The sequence below is a fragment of the Schistocerca americana genome, chromosome 2 (genome assembly GCF_021461395.2).
Source record: "Schistocerca americana isolate TAMUIC-IGC-003095 chromosome 2, iqSchAmer2.1, whole genome shotgun sequence".
Taxonomy (NCBI): domain Eukaryota; kingdom Metazoa; phylum Arthropoda; class Insecta; order Orthoptera; family Acrididae; genus Schistocerca; species Schistocerca americana.
In genome coordinates, this window is record NC_060120.1 from 351,644,876 (window position 1) to 351,668,008 (window position 23,133).

General features: G+C 44.0%; 2 non-coding genes across 2 annotated transcripts; one reads left to right on the top strand and one right to left on the bottom strand.

Annotated features, from left to right (window-relative positions):
- Positions 1 to 2,208: 2,208 nt before the first annotated feature.
- On the bottom strand, positions 2,209 to 2,281 carry Trnav-uac. Its single transcript has one exon. It is a non-coding gene; the product is annotated as a tRNA-Val (tRNA).
- Positions 2,282 to 18,484: 16,203 nt separating this feature from the next.
- On the top strand, positions 18,485 to 18,556 carry Trnap-ugg. Its single transcript has one exon. It is a non-coding gene; the product is annotated as a tRNA-Pro (tRNA).
- The last annotated feature ends 4,577 nt before the right edge of the window (positions 18,557 to 23,133 follow it).

The window sequence follows — 23,133 nt, forward strand, 5'->3', positions numbered from 1 at the left end:
TTTACGAGCTCCACACACCGCACGGTGGCCCTGGCTTACCGGCGGCTTTTGCAGTCGATTCGGCACCATGTTCGCGGTCAAGTGCACCGTAACTTAAACCAACTCCAACGTGTGTCCTATGTCAACATCTATGTCGCCCCTAAACTGGTACACGTCGCCCAGATCCTCCCAATGCCGTTACTCCTTGGCCGCCGCATCCAATCAGCCTTTGGATATTTCGTGTCAGCAGGGGCACTTTTCAAAGTCCGCTACAACACTCTAACACTGCCTCCTGCAAAAGGTGGCCTCGGACTCATCAACGTGCGGGCACGCTCTTCCGCACTCTTTGTCCACACTCTGTTGCGCACTGGCAGGGGCCGGTCCCGTCTTTAACACGCAGTCTCTTAGATATCCTCCGACCAGCTTCTCTCGATCCACCGATCGATGTGGCACCTATTTCTCCATTATTGTACTACGTCGCCAATTGTTTCATAGAACTCAGCTACGTTCGGGCCGATCTTCCAGTCACCCGTCCTCCCCGTACAAAAGATTATTATCGTTTGTTTATGCTGTCCAACCCTTGCGACGCCATGGTGCTACAGCATCCTGACATTAACTGGCGCACGGTTTGGGGGTGTGTGCATGCACCCTTTTTACCGTCGTCTGTGTCTGCACTCTGGTATGTTTTAGTCTATGGAAAATTCCCGACTAATAGTCGACTTTATCGCATAGGACTGGCCACCTCCCCACTCTGCCCTGACTGTCAGCTCGAAGACACCGACGAGCACCGTCTTACGTGCCCCCTGAAACAAAACGTATGGCTCCTCATCCAACGAATCGTGGGCTTTTACCTCCGTGCCCCGCCAACGACGGTAACCCCGGATTTCCTGTTGTTGCCCCAGACATTTCACTACCCTCTTGCTAAGCACCATACCCTAATCTGGTTTCGAGGACAGGCTTTAGAATATCTCTTTCGGAGTGGTCCGCATACAGTTCTTGACTTCTGGTACAAAGTTGTGACCGCGCATAGCACCCTCACCCGAAAACCATCTTACCGACAAACTTTTGCCGGTTATCTCCGCAGCGTCTTCCTTGACCCCCCTCAAAGTTGGGGTGTACCATGCCTACCTGTCACATGATGCAACACCCTTATCCACGTTCTCATGCATCGACCAAAAACAAACACAATTTTTTTTTTTAAAAAAAAGGAAGAAGACAGAATATGTTATATTCTGTTGTATTTAATGTTTTTCCTTTTTAATATTTTTTTTGTTTAACTAACAGTCATTTGTATATTTTTAAATGGTACCTTGAAGAACTCTTGCATAGTTAATATATATGTACTTTTAGTTTGTTCAATACAAATTTTTAAATAAAAACAAAAACAAAAAAAAAGAGGAAAACAGGATATGTTCTAATTTGTTGTATTTCATGTTATTCTAATAATTTGTTTACCTAACACTCATTTGTATATGTTTAACTGGTACCTTGAAGAACTTTTGCTTTGTGTATATATATATGTACTCTCCGTTTGTTCAATAATCAAGAATACAAAAAAAAAAAAAAAAAAAAGGTATGATTCCTGCTTTGGGTGCAGGAGGTCCCGGGTTCAAATCCCGGACGAGCCCTGCCATTTTGACCGTGCTGAAGTGTAGGTGGAACTCACCCCCGGTTGCAGCTCCTCAATGAAGACTAGACGCCTGTTATAGCACGAGGATATAACAAGAATGCGGCACCAGTAAAGTACGTAGGTGGAATTCGGTAGAAACGCAGACGGTATTTTTGCATGCAACGGAAAACAAGGTTGTCTTTGCGTTATATGTGCACCGTGAGTGGAGATTCAGCTTAATTGTGCGACAGTCTACCCTCATCTTACTAGCGACGGCAACAACCAAGGGGTGGCATGTAAGATTGAGCGTTGCTAAGAGTTTCTCATTATTAGTTAGCATCACACTTTGACAGAGCTGTGACAAGGCGCGTAGGGTGAGCTCAGGAAAGCCAGTAGCAAGCGCACTTGAAGTAGCCCTGAAGAACCGGATTATAAATTTTGCCAGCCATAATGGAGCTAGGGGCGTTCTCAGTTACCAAATACCGGTGCAATAAGAGAGCAACAGTATTTGACAGTAAAATGACGCCCTATCCGTCTAGCATACGACATTGCTTGTCTCTGCATACGCGGACGTGAGGTCATCTCGGAAATGAAATCCGAAATATAGATTAAAATTGTTGTGTTCCCGCCCGGGATCGAACCGGGGACCTTCTGCGTGTAAAGCAGACGCGATAACCGCTACACCACGGAAACGACGGATCTTTGCGTTTACCACCCGGAGACTCGTAATAGCAACAGTTTGTCTTCTGTGTTAGCAAAAGCATCGGCTACGAGCTCCCTCCGATTCGTGAAGTTCCTGTAGTAAAAGACGTCGATGAAAACAATCCAACCGCGACAGACAGGGAGAATGCTGGCTGAGCTGCAGCCCTACATGGTGAGACCATCAAAGGTGGCGTCATTCACATGCAGTGCGTTTTCGGAACGAATAGGCTCGTTGGTCTAGGGATATGATTCCTGCTTCGGGTGCAGGACGTTCCGGGTTCGTCAGAGGGACCCCCCCTTGGGCGAAACGATAAAATACCTGACGGCTTACCAGATACCAGAGAGGACATTATCATCGTTGATAAAGAACGTCCGTCCTCAGAGACCAAAAACAGGAAAAGTTAACGTAATATTGGTAAACTGCAGGAGTATCCAGGGCAAGGTTCCTGAATTAGTATCTCTTATTGAAGGAAATAGTGCGCATATAGTATTAGGAACGGAAAGTTGGTTAAAACCGGAAGTGAACAGTAACGAAATCCTAGACACAGAATGGAATATATACCGCAAGGATAGGATAAACGCCAATGGTGGAGGAGTATTTATAGCAGTAAAGAATTCAATAATATCCAGTGAAGTTATTAGCGAATGCGAATGTGAAATAATCTGGGTTAAGTTATCAAAGGTGGGTCAGATATGATAGTCGGATGCTTCTATAGACCACCTGCATCAGCAACCGTAGTAGTTGAGCGCCTCAGAGAGAACCTGCAGAACGTCGTGAAGAAGTTTCGTGATCATACTATTGTAATAGGGGGAGACTTCAATCTACCAGGTATAGAATGGGATAGTCACACAATCAGAACTGGAGCCAGGGACAGAGACTCTTGTGACATTATCCTGACTGCCTTGTCCGAGAATTACTTCGAGCAGATAGTTAGAGAACCAACTCGTGAAGCTAACGTTTTAGACCTCATAGCAACAAATAGACCGGAACTTTTCGACTCCGTGAATGTAGAAGAGGGTATCAGTGATCATAAGTCAGTGGTTGCATCAATGACTACAAGTGTAATAAGAAATGCCAAGAAAGGAAGGAAAATATATTTGCTTAACAAGAGTGATAGGGCACAAATCGCAGAATATCTGAGTGACCACCATCAAACGTTCATTTCTGAGGAAAAGGATGTGGAACAAAAATGGAAAAAATTCAGAAACATCGTCCAGTACGCCTTAGTTAAGTTCGTACCGACTAAGGTCCAAAGCGAGGGGAAAGATCCACCGTGGTATAACAATCATGTACGAAAGGTACTACGGAAACAAAGAAAGCTTCATCATAGGTTTAAGAGTAGTCGAATCATAGCTGATAAGGAAAAGCTGAACGAAGCGAAAAAGAGCGTAAAGAGAGCAATGAGAGAAGCATTCAACGAATTCGAACATAAAACATTGGCAAACAATCTAAACAATAACCCTAAAAAGTTTTGGTCATATGTAAAATCGGTAAGCGGATCTAAATCCCCTATTCAGTCACTCGTTGACCACGATGGCACCGAAACAGAGGACGACCGAAGAAAGGCAGAAATACTGAATTCAGTGTTCCGAAACTGTTTCACTGCGGAAAATCGTAACACGGTCCCTGACTTCAGCCGTCGCACGGACGCCAAAATGGAAAATATTGAAATAAACGATATCGGAATTGAAAAACAACTGCTATCACTTAGTAGCGGAAAAGCATCCGGACCAGACGAGATACCCTTAAGATTCTACAGTGATTATGCTAAAGAACTTGCCCCCTTTCTATCAGCAATTTATCGTAGATCGCTGGAAGAACGTAAAGTACCTAGCGACTGGAAGAAAGCGCAGGTCGTTCCCATTTTCAAGAAGGGTCATAAATCAGATGCGAATAATTATAGGCCTATTTCGCTTACGTCAATCTGTTGTAGAATAATGGAACATGTTTTGTGTTCTCGTGTTATGACGTTCTTAGATAATACAAATCTCCTTCATCATAACCAACATGGATTCCGCAAACAGAGATCATGTGAAACTCAGCTCGCCCTATTTGCCCAAGAAATTCACAGTGCCGTAGACACTGGCGAGCAGATTGATTCCGTATTCCTGGACTTCAGGAGGGCATTTGATACGGTTCCGCACTTACGTTTAGTGAAAAAAAATACGAGCTTACGGAATATCGGACCAGGTTTGTGATTGGATTCAGGATTTCCTAGAAGAAAGAACACAACATGTCATTCTTAACGGTTCAAAATCTGCAGATGTAGAGGTAATTTCGGGAGTACCGCAGGGAAGCGTGATAGGACCTTTATTGTTTACAATATACATAAATGACTTAGTTGACAACATCGGTAGCTCCGTGAGGCTATTTGCAGATGACACGGTTGTCTACAAGAAAGTAGCAACATCAGAAGACTCGAACGTACTCCAGGAGGACCTGCAGAGGATTAATGCATGGTGCGACAGCTGGCAGCTTTCCCTAAACGTAGATAAATGTAATATAATGCGCATACATAGGGGCAGAAATCCATTCCAGTACGATTATGCCATAGGTGGTAAATCATTGGAAGCGGTAACGACCGTAAAATACTTAGGAGTTACTATCCGGAGCGATCTGAAGTGGAATGATCACATAAAACAAATAGTGGGAAAAGCAGGCGCCAGGTTGAGATTCATAGGAAGAATTCTAAGAAAATGTGACTCATCGACGAAAGAAGTAGCTTACAAAACGCTTGTTCGTCCGATTCTTGAGTATTGCTCATCAGTATGGGACCCTTACCAGGTTGGATTAATAGAAGAGATAGACATGATCCAGCGAAAAGCAGCGCGATTCGTCATGGGGACATTTAGTCAGCGCGAGAGCGTTACGGAGATGCTGAACAAGCTCCAGTGGCGGACACTTCAAGAAAGGCGTTACGCAATACGGAGAGGTTTATTATCGAAATTACGAGAGAGCGCATTCCGGGAAGAGATGGGCAACATATTACTACCGCCCACATATATCTCGCGTAATGATCACAACGAAAAGATCCGAGAAATTAGAGCAAATACGGAGACTTACAAGCAGTCGTTCTTCCCACGCACAATTCGTGAATGGAACAGGGAAGGGGGGATCAGATAGTGGTACAATAAGTACCCTCCGCCACACACCGTAAGGTGGCTCGCGGAGTATAGATGTAGATGTAGATGTAGACGCGCTGGAGTGAGGAAGTGTCGCGAGCTCCGAGTCCCTAGCGGTGTTTACGTTTTGCTGTTTGTCTCTCATCGCGTGTTGTGTTCCCGTTCCGTGTTTCAATTTCGTGTTGTGTCGTTTGTCGGTTGTGTTTTGTCAAGTATAACTGCTATTAGCCCTTGCCGGGTTAATTAACGACATGTCACGTTTATTTCCACGGAAGAATACAATCAAGTTTCAGTTTGACAAGTCCACCAGGTCCGTTCAACCAAGCTCCCTTGAAGTGCACGACTGGATTGTGGATGTTGTTGGAATTACATCGGAGCAAGTTCATACTGCTTATTACGATCTGGAGCAGTACTGTTTCTTCGTCAAACTGCTGGACCCTCTTGTGATGGAGCGTTTACTGGCAAACCATGGTGGCACGATCGACTTTCTTCACCGTGATGGAACAGTGAGTACTGTTACAATTTCCACTGCTGATCTCGAGTACAAAAATGTGAGAGTGTTTAACTTGCCACCCGAAGTAGAGAATTGCTATCTGCGAGAGGTCTTATCTGCATATGGCGAGGTTAGGACTATTAGGAATGAGTTGTGGTCTCGTGAACACCGGTTGCAATGCTACAGTGGAGTGAGATCTGTAGAGATGCATGTTAAAGTCAGCATTCCGTCACATATTATGGTTTGTGGGTACAAGGTACTAGCCACCTATGCCGGTCAGACGCCCACCTGTCATATTTGTAATGAGAGTGGGCATCTGCGTCAGGATTGTCCGCGTCGCGTATTTGTCCTGAAAAACACTCTGCAGAGGAGGCAGCGGCTGACGTTCAGTGACGTTCTGATGAATGGTAAAGTTGAACAGCCTGCTGCTACTACACCTTCCGCAATTAGTACCGAACCTATTACGCTCGATGGCAATCAACTTACGGCGTCTTCTGTCGCCGCGCGCTCTGACACGGCTGCTGGTGAACGGAACAATTCCAGTCAAAAGAGACCTCATGACTCAGTTGGTGACTCCTCAGATGAGGAAGAATCTAACCAAGCGCATCCTGTTCAAAAGCAAAAATCCTGTTCTGGTGACGGCGGGTCAGAAGTGAACGTTATGGAGGTAGAATCCACGTCTCAGGGCGGGAATGTTAAGGTATCTGCAGTAGCTGTTGCGATGCCTGCAACTGCTACTGTCCAGGTTGGGACAGAAAGCTCTCCCAAAAAGACAGCAGAGGCCGAGGGGCAGGAACGTGAATCTTCTTTTCCCGTTACTGAGCGGCCTGATGTGGCGACTGCCAGTGACGTGACAGTTTCCAATATCGAAGAACGGCAACTTATGGCACAGGATTTGCCAGATCCCCCACTGATAGTCACAGTAGGCAACAAGTTTCGCAGCATAAAGGTGTTTCTCAAACTCATGTCATGACGCAAGATCCTCAACGACGCCGGTTGAATCCTCCGCCGAACGTAACTCACAGTCGAAGTCAGATGAGGCGCGAAGCGGCTAAATTAGAAAGAAAATCACCTGAGGGCAAAGTAGCACCCCCCCCCCCCCCCCCCAGGGGCACTTCGAGAACGCCGACGCCGATTGTCTTGCAGGTCCGCCCACAACTTCTATAGTTGCCACCGATGCACAAACTTAGCAGCATTACTACCTGATTTGAGCCTACATGATTATGTGCACTTCATTGGGTGTTCTTATACTCTCAGATATATAGTGTACGGTGCCCCACATACACAAATACAAGTGCGTGTCGCTAGTTTGACATAATGAGTCAAACTTATAACATTGTAACTCTCAATATCAACAGAACTACTTCGGACTTAAAAAAATTATCTTTGAAACAATTTATTTACGAATCGGAGGCGGACATAATTTTGTTGCAAGAAGTAATGTTTGCTGATTTTCATATACCTGGTTTTAACGCTTTTTTCAACGTCTCATCAGACGATAGTACAGGAACTGCTATAATGAGTCGTGTCGGGATACCAGTAGTGATACTGGATAAACTTGAATCCGGAAGAGGCTTAAGTTGTCAAGTTTATGATGTCACGATTTTAAATGTTTATGTTCCATCGGGTACCACTAAAAAGTCAGAGAGGGCCAAATTCTTCAAGGAAGATGTTGTGTATTTGCTTCGGAAGAATCCTATCAAGGTCATTGTTGGAGGTGATTTCAATTGTGTTGTCCATCGGAAAGACCAGACTCCACATTTTAATTATTCTCAGGAGCTTCATGAATTAATTAAAACTATGCGATACAAGGATGCCTGGGAAGTACTCTTCCCTACGTTAGTCAAATATACGTTTCTTACTTCGGCTTCATGTAGTCGCATTGATCGGATATATGTCTCTGAGAATATTAGCACTCACGTACTCAATGCGGACGTCATCCCCACGTATTTTTCCGACCATTGTGCTCTCTCCGTTTCCATAACATTGGTCAAGCAGTCCACTCGCGCATACCGCAACCAATGGACCCTCAATATCGCGCATTTGAAAGATGACGATCTTGAAGATTGCGTTCTCGACACGTGGACGAAATGTTTAAGATCAATTCAGAATTACGGAACCAAAACCGAGTGGTGGGTCAATATTGCTAAGGTGAAGTTGAGACAAAAATTAAAAAATTACAGTTTTCACAAAAGTATGGCAGAAAGAAGGACTATTGAATTCTACTACACGGTTTTACGAGAACTCCATGAACAGGCACATGGGTCAGGCACTGACCTAGCACGGATCAAACGAGTAAAAGCCAAACTTTTAAGCATCACACGGAAACGGTTAGACGGATTGAAAATCAAATCAAAAGCAAAATCTCTCTTGGAGGATGAAACAACTTCAATGTACCATTTGCTGAAACATCAGTCTAATCGGCGACGTACTTTTCTTGCGGATCTCAAACTAGAAGACGGTAGGGTACTCACAGACCAAGGTGACATTGTCCGCGCACTCCATCGGCATTACGAATTGCTCTACAACGAGGACCAGTCTGATAACTGTGATGGCTTTGAAGTCATCAACTCATTACGTAATTTAATCACCATAGATGACAATAATTCCTTGTTTGTTGACTTCACAGTCGACGAGGTGTTCGACCTGGTAATGACATCTCTTCCAAATAAATCGGCGGGTCCAGACGGTATTCCTAAAGAGTTTTATCAACGGTATTGGCATATCATTGGAACAGTGTTTACTGAGGTCATTAATGAACTCGTGAGAGGAGGTGCAATTCCATCAGAACTCAAAGAGGGCAAACTTATCTTGATACCGAAAAGCAAGGGGCCACAAGAAAATCGATAACTTTCGTCCTCTCATGCTCATGAATTATGACTATAAAACAATATCAAGGGCGGTTAAAGAACGGATGACTCCCCTACTCCGGAAAGTTATCCACACCCATCAAGCCTGTTTTCCTGGACGGACAATAATGACTACCATCTCTGAATTTCGTGATTTGATTTCTGTTGCTGCAGTTACAAATATTAAATGCGCGATATTATTCCTTGACTTCTGCAAGGCCTTTGACCATGTCAGTCATCGATACGTGGAACTTGTTTTGCAGCAGCTGGGGTTTTCGGATCGTGCGGTGCGTATCATTCATCAACTGATGACTGGAATCACGGCGAAAATCATTGTAAATGGACAGTCGACGAAAGTCATTCATGTTCGGAGGGGCGTTCCGCAGGGCAGCCCGCTGTCAATGTTGTTATATGTTCTCTCGTTGGAACCTTTTCTACGACGGATCAATGGACGATTGACTGGAGTGACTGTTTCTGGGGTCACCATATCCGCCAGAGCTTACGCAGATGACGTAGGAGTTGTCATACGACACGGCGGTGAAATAGCCATCCTCAAAGCAGAGATTGATAACTACAATGGAGCATCAGGTGCGAAGATTAACGCACAAAAGAGTAAGTTGTTGAATCTTCGAGGCTTCGAGAACGTACACATCTCTTGGGCCACTCTGGTGGACCATCACAAGACGTTAGGCATAAGCTTCAACAAGTGCCCCATGAAGATGACAGCAACCAACTGGAGAGAGACAACCAACAAGATACGAGGAACGCTGCGTGAACTTAGCTGGCGCTCTACGAATCTCCTGCAGACAATTCGAATCATAAACACCTATGTTTTCTCTAAAGCGTATTACATTGCACAGATCTTTCCAGCACCTAGAATGCAAGCCAAACTCATCATGAGACTGGCTAATAGACAAGTCTGGAAAGGGAATCTTTTTAAAGTGCGACTCGTCACCCTGACCAAATCGAGGGCAGCAGGGGGTTTAGAACTCACTAACATTGCGAGGAAGGCGAGAGCGTTGTACCTAAAAAGAACCTTATTTATGATTAATCTTGCCCACAGTAACGTCACTTCTCAACTATTCCAGGTAGTCCGGCCAGAATGCATGAAACCACCGATCAACGTGGGAAAACTAAACTATAAGTTAAAGCATATACGAGAATTTTACGTAGACATCAGCTACTTAGGTGATGACATTCTCCGCGCGACCAACATAACTTCCAAGAAACTATTAGAACACTGGGACACATCTGACATCCCAAGTAAAATAGAAGCACAATATCCGGCCATTTTATGGCACAATGTATGGACCAATATTAACCTCCCTATCCACTCCTATGAGGTGACGTCCACGTGGTACAGAGTCGTCAATGACATAGTGGCCACCAACGAAAAACTCCAAAGGATTGGGCTTAGTGACACGTATTACTGTTGTCAATGTGGACTAGTCGACACTCTACTCCATCGCTTTATGTGTGCCGGGCATCTGCGAAACTGGGATTGGACTAAGACCACAGTTGGAATCCTCACCCGCCGTGGTGGACGAAATCACACAACAGAGATGCTTTTACGCCCACAGGAAAAATACTACCCTGCAACCAAACACAACAGTGTGATGTGGCTCTTAGGCCATTTCGCAAACTATGTAATAAACGTCAAGGGACCTGACAACATAATAGACTACAAATTGTCCATGGAAACGGCCTACTGGAGAATGAAAGCATTACGCCATTACAAAAGCCTATTTGGGAACATGCTAGATATTGTTTTTGAGAAGACTGGTATAGGGAAAGCGTCCATGACAAGTTAAGAGTACTTCCCTTGGTCAGACAACGTGAAAAAAAAAGAAAAGATAATGTGACTAGGATACTTGGCTTTCACCCAGGAAGACAAAATTAATAAAAAAAAAAAGGATAACGCGTCGGTCTTCGGAATAAAAAAAAGAAAAAAAAGTGGTTAAGGCGAAAAAAAAAGTGGCTAGGATACCTGGCTTTCACCCAGGAGGCCCGGGGAAAAAAAAACTTGAACTCAGATTCCCTCTGGGAGCGTAGGTTCGAGTCTTACCAACTGCGAAAATTTAAAAAAAAAAAAAAAAAAAAAGGTCGTAGAGCATTCGACAAAAAAAAAGGGGTATGATTCCTGCTTCGGGTGCAGGAAGTCCCGGGTTCAAATCCCGGACGAGACCTTGCGGTTTGTACAACGGTGTGGTAACAAATCGCATGGCGGCGGCTGTTTCGCGCATTTCCAGGCCTCCAAGTCAGCGCTAAAATCCGACAACCAGTTCTGAAACCGTTTCATGTTTCATTTGAGCCATGTGCACCCTGCTGATGGAACGTTTGAAGTTGATTTAAATGGTCACAGTAGAGATCGTAGCAACTGTCTTGCTGAGTGCGACAAAACGGGTTTCCGCCCGCAATCGAAGCGGGGACCTTCTGCGTGTTACGCACGGCGCCTGGGCTCGGCGGCAGCTGCTGCTCTTTCCTTCCTTACGAGATACCGTCGATTCGCGCAGTCGTTATTGCAAAAGATGTCACCAAAGGCAATCGCTTCGTTAGCGGCACGGTCTGCACTGGCGTACGGGTCTACAAGTCCCACCGCCACACTCTCACCTGCCCATGTTAGGCAGAATTCTTCTGCCTGACTCTTGTAGTACTATCACCGTCAGAGGGTGGTACGGGACCACAAGTCCCACCGCCACACCTCCAAAGTGAATTGCAGTGACGGAGTCACTGCCCTGTGGAAATTTACTGCCTCATCACCACAGTTAGACCGCAATAGACCGGTGATGCTGTATTGCAACATATCACCCCGGACTACAAGTCCATTAAAAAAAAAAAAAAAAAAGCGGCACGGTGCCTGGGCTCGGCGGCAGCTCTACATGGAGGCACCAGCAGCCCAGCCAGGCCGCCGCCGGCACCGGTGCGCCACAGCGCAAGGAGCCGGCGGCCGCCCTGCAATGCCCCCGTCGTTGCATATTCCACCCGCCCCATATCCTCTCCATGTCTGTCTCACTACCCTAAATGACACTGCAGCCGACGTGCTTATTACTATCGCCTTTGGAAGAACCAAGGCGCAGTATATTAGTGCCGAACCGGTACTGCAAATTGGGATTAAGCAAAAATTTATTGTGTGGTCGAGCGACAGCCTCGGCTCGCTCTTCCTACATGATCGCTTCTTGTGCGGAATAATTCCTAGCTCGCCGATGGCTTCAGAGTTGGTCTTCTCGAAGTTTTGCTTTCGCACTGCATTCCGCAATCTTTTCGTTATGAGTTGTGTGCTTCGGTTTCCCGACTTTCTTGTGTTTAGTGCGTTTGGCTTCTCTTAACCCTTAGCCACCGCTTGCCGACATTTCCACACTATCATCTGTCGATCTGCAGAGCTCGATGAAGGCATCGCGGCCGTTCCTGAGCTCGTGGAACGGTCGAATCTGTAGTTGTTTCCAGATCTCTCCCACACAACGGCCTCCCAGAAGCTTGGATTACAGAAGTACGCCACTACTCCCAGCCGGAGATTCACGATTGAAAGCAGAATGACATGAGCTACACGCAGCTCCGATTTTTTTTTTTTTGTGTCTGACCTACTTTGAAAGACTTTGTAGTCGATTTACTTAGTACTATCGCTGTTGGAAACCAGGTGATAACCACACAGTATTCTAGAGACGATCAGGTAATGAAAATTTAGAATAAGTAAAACAGTATCAAACGAAGTTGTGTGGTGGGGCAGCACATGCAATTCACGCTTCCTAGATAATCGTTACTGCATAGAATAATTCTTTTGTCTGCGGCGTCTTCAGTATCCGTCTTCTGGAAATTTTGCTTGCAGTATATTGTGCAATCTTTTCGTTATGAGTTGGTGCTTGGTTTCCCGATGTACTTTTGTTTAGTGCATTCGCCTTCTCTTAACCCTGAGAAACCACATACCGAAACTGAGGCACTGCCGGCTGTTCATAAGCAGTGGTCGATGAAGTTATTTCGCTTTTTATTCGTTGCCTTTAATATTCTTCTCATCAGTGGTGAGTGCTGCCTGCAGAAAGCATTTATCTTGCGAATTCACGTGAAAGTTTGTGTTCCCTGTGAGGTCCACTACTTGGGATTAACTTGACTGCTCCAGACAGGTGGCTCGTTGGTCTACAGTTCCGTTTCAGCCGCGCTCGCGAGTGGCCGCTGTAAACTGTTGCGCTGCACTTCAGTGTTTACATCGCTGTACGTGTGCTTCGCCGTGTGCCGTCCGTCCGTTAATCTCCGTGTTCGTTCCTGTTCCTTGTGATCTGATCGCTCTTTCTGGTCTTGCTGCTGCTACTTGGAATTTCGGTTGTTTAACCGAAATTGCTTCGCTGGATTAACCATGGCTACAAACCTCAGGAAGAATACTCTGGTATTTGCTTTTGACAAAGAATCCCGTCCTGTTCAGCCGACATCCCTGGAAATAGATGACTGGATTACACAGGTAATTGGTCTAAATTCTGAAACCGTTCATACCTGGCAACTGGATCAGGAAAAATACTGTGTTTTTGTCAAGTTAATCAGTGCTTCGACTGTTGATAAAGTGTTACGAAAGTGGGGCTATGAAGTAGATTTTGTGCATAGAAATGGTTATAAAAGTAAGGTTTCCATCTATAGAGCGGACATTCATTACAAAACCGTTCGTGTCTTGAATCTCCCCATTGAAATTGAAAATGATAAGATTAAGGAAGCTCTTTTAAACTATGGAGACGTTAAATCAATTGCAAATGAAAGATGGTCGCCTCGCTTTAAACTGCAGTGTTTTAACGGGGTCCGCTGTGTAGAGATGGACGTTAAGACGAATATTCCGTCTCACATAACTGTTTGTGGGTATAAGGCACAAATTGTTTATACAGGTCAGGAAGCTACATGTCATATATGTAACGAAACCGGCCACTTCAGACAGGAATGTCCGCGGCGAACTGTTGTGCTTAAAAGTAATTTGATACAGCGTCAGAAGCTTACCTTAAATGATCTGTTACCAAAGAATAGCCCGGAACAACTGGTTGAGGATGTTAACGCAGCGGGACAAGCTGATGTCTCCCTTCACGATAGCAGTCAATTTCCCCCGTTAACAACAAAAGGAAACCCCGTTGCCACTACTCGTGAAACTGAAATGCAACCGAAAAAACGACCTCTGGAGATAACTGATAGTTGTTCAGAGGACGAGCTGTCTTGTCCCACTCCCTCACTTCGCAAGCAAAAACAGTGCGATGAGAAGGCTGAGGAACCTGAAGGCAAAATGCGAATGGAAACTAATGAACAGATAGATAATACACATACGGTACCAGAAAATGGAAGGGGTGTAAGCAGCATTAATTTGCAAGAAACAACAGGTGCAGTAGCCGATTGCAAAGATCAGAATCTATCTGTTAATAAACAAATTCAGGGAGAGGATGCAAAACTGCAGTCTCCATTTGTTTCCCTAGATCAGAAAGTGAGTGAAATTAATAAAGAACGAGGAAGTGGTGGCCAAACTGAAATCACGGTCAACCCCTTAGGGCAGGCGCCGGCAACCGAAATTGCTAAAGCGTCTGTTGCTGCTCCAGATAAGCCGCGAAGTAAAATACCGACGCAACCAAATGAGAATGTAGCTCGTAACCAAGGGAAGGGAAAATCCAGTAGGGGCGACCCAAGCCCAAAGAATGTTCAGTCCGAAACCGTCGTACACGAATCACTGGAGGAAAAATCAGAAAGTTTACCAGGAAGTCAGTCTGCTTGCGGTACAAGAGAAAACATCAGAAGTAGAAAAAAACGGGACAGTAACTAATAAACTGATTGAAGTGTTATTCCATGTTCAGCCTTCCGAGAAAACTGTTACAGCTTAACTGAACCCTGAACCACAGTAAACTAAATTAGTTCAACAAAACAACTACATAGTGACAGCACAATGACGCAATCTTATTCTGTCACCACTATAAACATAAATAAAAACACGACTGGTTTGAAATTATCGGAACTTAAGGAATTTTTGTACGAAACTGCGACTGATGTTGCCCTGTTACAAGAAGTTCTAATTTCGGATTTGGTAATTCCCGGTTTTGTCAGTTACATAAATGTGTCTCCCGAAACAAGTGTTGGAACAGCTATTTTGCTAAGGGAAGGGATTACAGTAAGCGAGGTGGAACGACTGGAATCCGGAAGGGGAATAGGACTAAATATCTATGATGTGACTATCATCAACTTGTACGCCCCTTCAGGAAGTTCTCATCGAGCTGACAGGGCACGTTTCTTCAAAGATGACTTGATATACTTGTTAAGGAAATCTCCAAGACAGTTATTACTTGGAGGTGATTGTGTTTTAAATCGAAAAGATCAGTTACCTAATTTTAATTTCTCAGTTGAACTAAAACAACTAGTTACTGGTTTAGAGTTAAAGGATATATGGGAAACCAAATACCCCTCCACTGTTGAGTTCACTTATGTCACGGCAACATCACGTAGCAGGATTGATAGACTATATATTACTAAAAATCTTGTAACTTCCGTGACAAAAGTAGAAACCATTCCTACGTACTTTTCAGACCATTCAAGTGTCTTAGCTTGCATAAATCTAACAAGACAGCCGGTTCGCCGATTCAAGAATCAGTGGAATTTGAACACTTCCTTGTTAGTTAATCATGATTTAGAAGATCTGATTAAAGAAAGATGGGCAATATGCCTGCGAGCCCGTAGTAGATATGCCACTGCTATTGACTGGTGGGTTAGATTGGCAAAGCCAAAGTTGAGGAAAGTTCTTATTCAATACAGTGGCCAGAGCGCAAGGGAAATGAAATGCACTATAGAGTATTACTATTCCGTTTTGAGAGATCTATATGATCAAGTCTCAGCAGGTTCCTCACTTCGGATAGCAGACATAAAAAAAAGTCAAAGCCAAGTTACTTAATATCAAGAGAAGTCAAATGGAAGGGTTGAAAATAAAATCGAAGGCAAATTCGGTGTCAGCAGATGAAACTGCTTCCCTATATCACTTAGTGAAGCATACGAAAAACGGGAGAAGGACTTTTATTGAAGAAATTCGAACAAAAAACGGCACGATTCTCAGAACCCAGCAGGATATCATGGACGAGATTTATCGCTATTATTGCGAGCTATATTCTGTACATCAAAGTAGTGATGCTTCCTTGGAAGAATTCCTTGACATCCTAGCCCCACAGCTGACAGAAGATGACAACGAAAATTTTCTCGAGGTTGCCAGTGAAGAAGACGTGTATGAGACTCTGTGCGCCTCGCCACCAAAAAAATCCCCAGGACCGGATGGTCTGCCAGCAGAGTTTTACATCCGTTACTGGCCAATAGTAGGTGCGAAAATCACGGACATTGTAAATGAGGTTATTCAGGGTAAAATGATTCCGGCTGAGTTTAAGGAGAGTAAAATTGTTCTGGTGCCAAAAAATAATGGAAACAAAGACTTAAATAATTTTCGTCCAATTTCACTGCTGAATTCTGATTATAAGTTAATAGCTAGAATAATAAACAAGAGAATTTCATGCCTTACAGATAAAATTATTAGTCAACATCAGAATTGCGCGCAAGGCAGAACCATTTTTCAAAATCTAGCGGAATTCAGGGATATCATTGCAATAACTTCTGTAACAAACATAAAGTGTGCTTTATTGTTTTTAGATTTTTATAAGGCGTTCGATGTAGTAAACCATGAATATCTTCTACACACATTGAAGAAAATAGGTTTCAACGATAGGGTTATACAGTTGAATAAGAACATAGCAACTGGAATAAATGCTAAGATAGCGGTGAATTGTCAACAATCCAGGCTGATGCAAATACAACGAGGTGTTCCTCAAGGAAGTCCTCTGTCCATGTCGCTTTTCGCAATTTCGCTGGAACCTTTCCTCCGACATGTCCATGTTACATTAAAAGGCTTAACATTATCAGGAAACAAAACAGTTATAAGAGCCTATGCTGACGATATAGGGGTCATTATAAGGAATAATGACGAGGTAACCACGCTAGCAACAGTGATTGATTCGTACTGTAGAGCATCTGGAGCCAATGCAAACGGAAAAAAAAGTAAGATGTTAAATCTCAGAGGTTTTGATAATATCAACGTCGAGAGGGCAAAATTAGTCCGACAACATAAAACACTTGGGATCACCCTGACAGCATGCCCTATGAAAATGACTGCTTTAAATTGGAAAGTAGCAGCAGATAAAGTGCAAGGAGCCATTGTAGAGAATTTAACTCGATATATGAACCAAGTTCAAAGAACACAGTACATCAACTCATGCATCCTTGCTAAGGCTTAAAAATGGTGGACTAGGATTAACTGATATAACGGATAAAGCCTCTGCTCTTTTTATCAAAAGGCAAGTTAATTTAATAAGAGACTCGCGAGAAAGCATAACCAGCCAACTTTTCGAGATCATTAAACCTCCAAGCCTGCTTCCCCCGATTGACGTGCAGAATATCAACAGTCGCTTACAGCACGTGAGGATTTTCTATGTTGAGTTTAGTTATGTCAGTGTCGAACTCAGGCAGTCCCGACACTTAACATCGAGAGCCATAATGTGGGAACGAAAGAAAAGCGAAGGAAGAAACAAAATAGAACGACAGTTTCCAAACATTGAGTGGACTGAGATTTGGAAAAACATTAGTTCAAATGTGCTCACGTCTAATATAAAAACGTCATGGTACAAGACAGTTAACAACATAGTTAGCACCAATGAAAGACTGCACGCAATCGGACTCTGTGAAACAAATTTATGTCAACAATGCCATCTAGTTGACACAGTAATTCATAGATATACTTGCAGTGGTCACATGAATAGTTGGAAGTGGACCCGGGAGCAAATAGCTCTGATTACAAGAACATCCCCTGAGTATATATCGCTGTCATTGATACACAGGCCTGAAGCACGCTATTTCCCAGAAGCAAAAAATAACGCTGTGTACTGGTTGCTGGGAAATTTTGTTAACTACGTCCTTAACAAATTAGGATCCGATAGCATCATCGAGTTCAAGGTACACATGCTGTGTGAGTTCCACAAAATTAGAAGCTATTCGAATCACAAGAAAAAGTTCGGTAATACGCTAAAAATTGTATTTGAAAGAATGGGCATTGGTTAATATAAAAAAGAAGACTGTGTTGACAGTGATGTATTGTAGTTACCTTAAGATTTTACAGTATATTTATGATGTGTGCTTTCTCTATTTCAGAGAGTAGTTTTTTGAAATTTATAAGCTAATGTACAGAACTTATGTGACATTGAGATTGTGTGTCTAATAGTGCCAAACACAAAACATGAAAGGTGCATTATTGGCTTATACTAGAAATTTGGAAATAGACAGTTTTTATACGAATCTCCTTATCGATTGGTTAAAACCATATTCAATGGCTGGCACATTGCGCATAGAATAATTCTTTTGTCTGCGGCGTCTTCAGTATCCGTCTTCTGGAAATTTTGCTTGCAGTATATTGTGCAATCTTTTCGTTATGAGTTGGTGCTTGGTTTCCCGATGTTCTTTTGTTTAGTGCATTCGCCTTCTCTTAACCCTGAGAAACCACATACCGAAACTGAGGCACTGCCGGCTGTTCATAAGCAGTGCTCGATGAAGTTATTTCGCTCTTTATTCGTTGCCTTTAATATTCTTCTCATCAGTGGTGAGTGCTGCCTGCAGAAAGCATTTATCTTGCGAATTCACGTGAAAGTTTGTGTTCCCTGTGAGGTCCACTACTTGGGATTAACTTGACTGCTCCAGACAGGTGGCTCGTTGGTCTAGGGGTATGATTCCTGCTTTGGGTGCAGGAGGTCCCGGGTTCAAATCCCGCACGAGCCCTGCCATTTCGACCGTGCTGAAGAGTAGGTGGAACTCAGCTCCGGTTGCAGCTCCTCAATGAAGACTAGGCGCCTGTTATAGCACGTGGATATAACAAGAGTGCGGCACCAGTAAAGTACGTAGGTGGAATTCGGTAGAAACGCAGACTGTAATTTTGCATGCAACGGAAAACAAGGTTGTCTTCGCGGGATATGTGCACCGTGAGTGGAGATTCAGCTTAATTGTGCGACAGTCTACCCCAACTTACTAGCGACGGCAACAACCAAGGGGTGGCATGTAAGATTGAGCGTTGCTAAGAGTTTCTCATTATTAGTTAGCATCACACTTTGACAGAGCTGTGACAAGGCGAGTAGGGTGAGCTCAGTATTCCGGCTCTAGCTGTCAGCGCGTTAGGACGTGTCCGCTGCTGCTCCGTGTTTACGTTAGTGGTGCCGTCGCGTCCTGAGTTTAATTTGTTGCTGTTTGTGAATTTCTGTGATTCTACGTGTCTGGTGTCATTGTGCTAAGTTTCTGTGTATTTTCGTCCGTTATAACGGTTGTGTTTTGGTGGAATTTCGGTTTATTACCGGAATCTCCTTGCGACTGTAGAAAAATGGCTGGAATTGTACGGAAGAATACCTTGGTTTTCTCTTTTGAGAAGGAAACGCGTGCAGTGCAACCTACGGCTTTGGAAATCCATGACTGGCTGACCGACGTAATTGGAGTAAGTTCTGATTCCGTACATACCACGCAGTTAGATGCTGACAAATACTGTGTCTTTGTAAAATTTTTTAATCCTGTTGATGTTGAGAAGCTGTTATTGAGGTGCGGTAGTGTTGCTGAATTTGTGCACAGAGATGGGTCTAAAAGTAGTGTTTCAATTCGCAAAGCGGATATCACGTATAAATCAGTCAGAGTGCTAAACGTTCCTATTGAAGTAGATAATCAGCTGATTAAAGAGGCGCTTTCGAAATACGGGGAGATCCAGTCCGTTGTCAACGAAAGGTGGTCGAAATTGTATAAATTGCAGTGTTTCAATGGCATTCGATCAGTAGAAATGGAAGTTAAAGCCAATATCCCATCTTTTATTTCTATTGCTGGTCATAAAGCGCATATCGTATATTCAGGGCAGGTGCAGACATGTAATATTTGCAATGCAACGGGTCATTTCCGTCAAGACTGTCCCCGCCGTGTCTATGTCCTTAAAAATAGCCTTACGCAGCGTCAGCGACTTACGCTTAATGATGTTCTGCCTAACAATCATCAACCTCCCCCGGCTGGTAATGATGGAGCCAGTACTTCTGAAGTAACTGCCGTAAATGTCGCTGATTTCCCTGCCTTGCATGTAATTACCGATCGCAGTTCTCTTACCCGTGAATGCGATCTGCAACCTAAAAAGAGACCTTTAGAGACAACTGAAGACTGTTCAGACGATGATACATCACAGTCCAACCGTAAACAAAAGCAATGCAGCGAGGGTGCGGGTGAGGACGTAGACAGTAAACATGCGGCAGTGACGCCAGCAGCAGAGGCCCTCCCGCCGTCAGCTGCTGTTGCCACAGTGTTAGAAAACATGGACGCGAAACCACTGGCTCCGACCACGGTAACACGGAAGTCGAGTTCTGAGGAACAGCAAGTGATGGATCGGACTCAGCCTTGCGAATCTACAGACACACAGCACTCCCTCCCCGATGCACAGATAGAAGTCGCGGAAGGAACTGAAACTGGAACTAGACTTAGCAAACAGGACTGTGTAGAGGCCACCTCCGAACAATCGGCGCAAGATGCGGATCACTCGCGGCCACACACTGCCGCTGCAGAGGTTCAACGACGCAGGCTAAAACCTCAACCGAACCTCAAAGCATCTCGTCACGCCGATAAACAAAAACTAGGAAAAGATGATGTGAAAGCCAAAAACGTATCATATGAAATAATTACTGCAGTATCCCCTGAGAAAAACTCAAAGAACCTTGATGGTGCAAAACCCCACAGTAAAGATAAGTCTGACCCGGTAAAGAATCCATCATTGAACTGACACAGCCAAGTCTAACTCGAGAAATGATACTGCTAAGTGCCACCATGTTCCTGCACAATTTCGGTGACAACGGAATTACCAATCTGCCAAATTCGTAGTTGACTGTTTTTAATATAGTTTTTTTTTCTTCTTTTTCTTCTATTACCTCCAGGAGTAATTGTTACTTTTCTCTGACAGTAGGGGTTTTTTTTCCTTATTTTCACGAGGAACCTACATGTGCCAGGCATACACAATAACAACTATAAACATTAACAGGATTAAGTCAGAAACGAAGATTGCTGCTCTCAAGGATTTCCTTTATGAATCCGGAACTGACATTGCTTTGCTGCAAGAAGTCACGATGCCTGACCTTAAAGTTGCCGGCTATGTAGAAATACTAAATATCTCACTCGAAACAAAGGTGGGCACAGAAATTTTAATCCGGGAAGGGATCCCTGTAACTGATGTCGAGAGACTGGACTCGGGCAGAGCAATAGGAATTAAAGTTTTTGACGTTACTATTATTAACCTGTATGCCCCGTCAGGGACCTCCAATAGACCGGAAAGGGCAAATTTTTTTAGAGAAGAAATAATATATTTATTACGGAAAAACCCACCAGAACTTTTAATTGGCGGCGATTTTAACTGTGTACTAAATAAAAAAGATCAGACTCCCAATTTTAATTGCTGTAACGAATTGAAGCGGTTAGTAACGGATCTAAACCTCAGAGATACTTGGGAAATTAAATATCCCACTGTTGTTGCATATACGTATATAGCTACACAGTCCTGTAGCAGGATTGATAGGATATATGTGTCACAAGGTATGGAAAGATCCTTAGTTAAAGTCGAGACAATTCCTGTATATTTTTCCGACCATTGCAGTATGCTGGCTTCCATCAATTTAAGGGCACAACCATCTCGCCGTTTAAGAAGTCAGTGGAAGCTGAATGTATCTTTGCTACAGGACAATGAGTTAGCAGATGTTGTCAACGAAACGTGGAACATGTGCTTGCGCTCGATAGATCGCTATGTGACTGTTACGGACTGGTGGTGCAACAGGGCCAAACCAAAACTGAGGAACGTTTTAATTCAGTACAGTCTTCAACGATCCCGAGAACTCAAGAACACCGTAGAATTTTATTACGGAATTTTACGGAACTTGTATGAACAGGCGAGCACTTCCGGCATTCGTTTGGAAGACATTAAAAAAACTAAGGCCAAATTACTCCGCATTAAACAACAACAGCTGGAAGGACTAAAAGTAAGGTCAAAAGCCAAGACATTATCAGAGGACGAAACTGCTTCCTTATATCACCTATTGAGACACGCAAAACATAGGAGACGAACCTTTCTTGATGAGATCCAGACTCCGACCGGTCTGACCATTACTTCTCAGAAAGAGATCGTCAACGAGGTTTTCAAGTATTACCACAATCTCTATTCAGCCAGTCAGTTATGCGAAGAATCCTTCGAAGAATTTCTTGGCGGCATAGTTCCTCAGCTGTCAGAAGAGGAAAATGAAGGACTTCTTACTGATTTCACTGAAGAGGATCTCCACGACACCGTCCGCAAGTCTCCTTTAAACAAGTCACCGGGGCCGGATGGGTTGCCCGTTGAATTTTATCTACGATACTGGCCACTCACCTTGCCCGCATCTCGTGGTCGTGCGGTAGCGTTCTCGCTTCCCACGCCCGGGTTCCCGGGTTCGATTCCCGGCGGGGTCAGGGATTTTCTCTGCCTCGTGATGGCTGGGTGTTGTGTGCTGTCCTTAGGTTAGTTAGGTTTAAGTAGTTCTAAGTTCTGGGGGACTTATGACCACAGCAGTTGAGTCCCATAGTGCTCAGAGCCATTTGAACCATTTGAACTGGCCACTCATCGGAGAAAAGTTTACTCAAATGGCAAACGAGATTATCCAAGGAAAACCACTACCCGCTGCTATGAAAGAATGCACAATAGTATTAGTTCCTAAGACTACATCGAAGCGCAATCTACACAACTTTCGCCCTATTTCGTTGCTTAACTCCGACTACAAAATCATAGCTAGACTGTTAAATAACAGACTTTCACTTTTAGCCAAAAAATAGTAAGTCCACATCAGTCATGTGTACCTGGCAGAACTATTTTCAAAAGTATTGCGGAATACAGGGATTTAATTGCCATCGCCTCTGTGACGAACATCAAATGTGCCATTTGTTTTATCGATTTTCACAAAGCCCTCGACCGTGTGGATCACAGGTTCCTTCTTACAACAATGAGAAAAATAGGCTTTGACGAACGAGTTCTCAGTGTGGTCACGAACGTTGCGTTGGGGATCAACGCAAGTATCTCTGTCAACTGCCAAAGAACTAAGCAGATCCCGATACGGCGTGGCGTTCCTCAAGGCAGCCCGCTTTCCATGCTTCTATTCGTCTTTCCTTGGAGCCGTTACTCCGCAGTCTTCACGTCAATCTAACAGGTATTACGTTAGCAGGTCACAAAACAGTCACAAATGCATACGCTGATGATGTAGGCGTCGTATTACGGAACGTCGATGACATTACCAAATTAGAATTGCTCATTAAAAAGTACTGCAGCGTGTCGG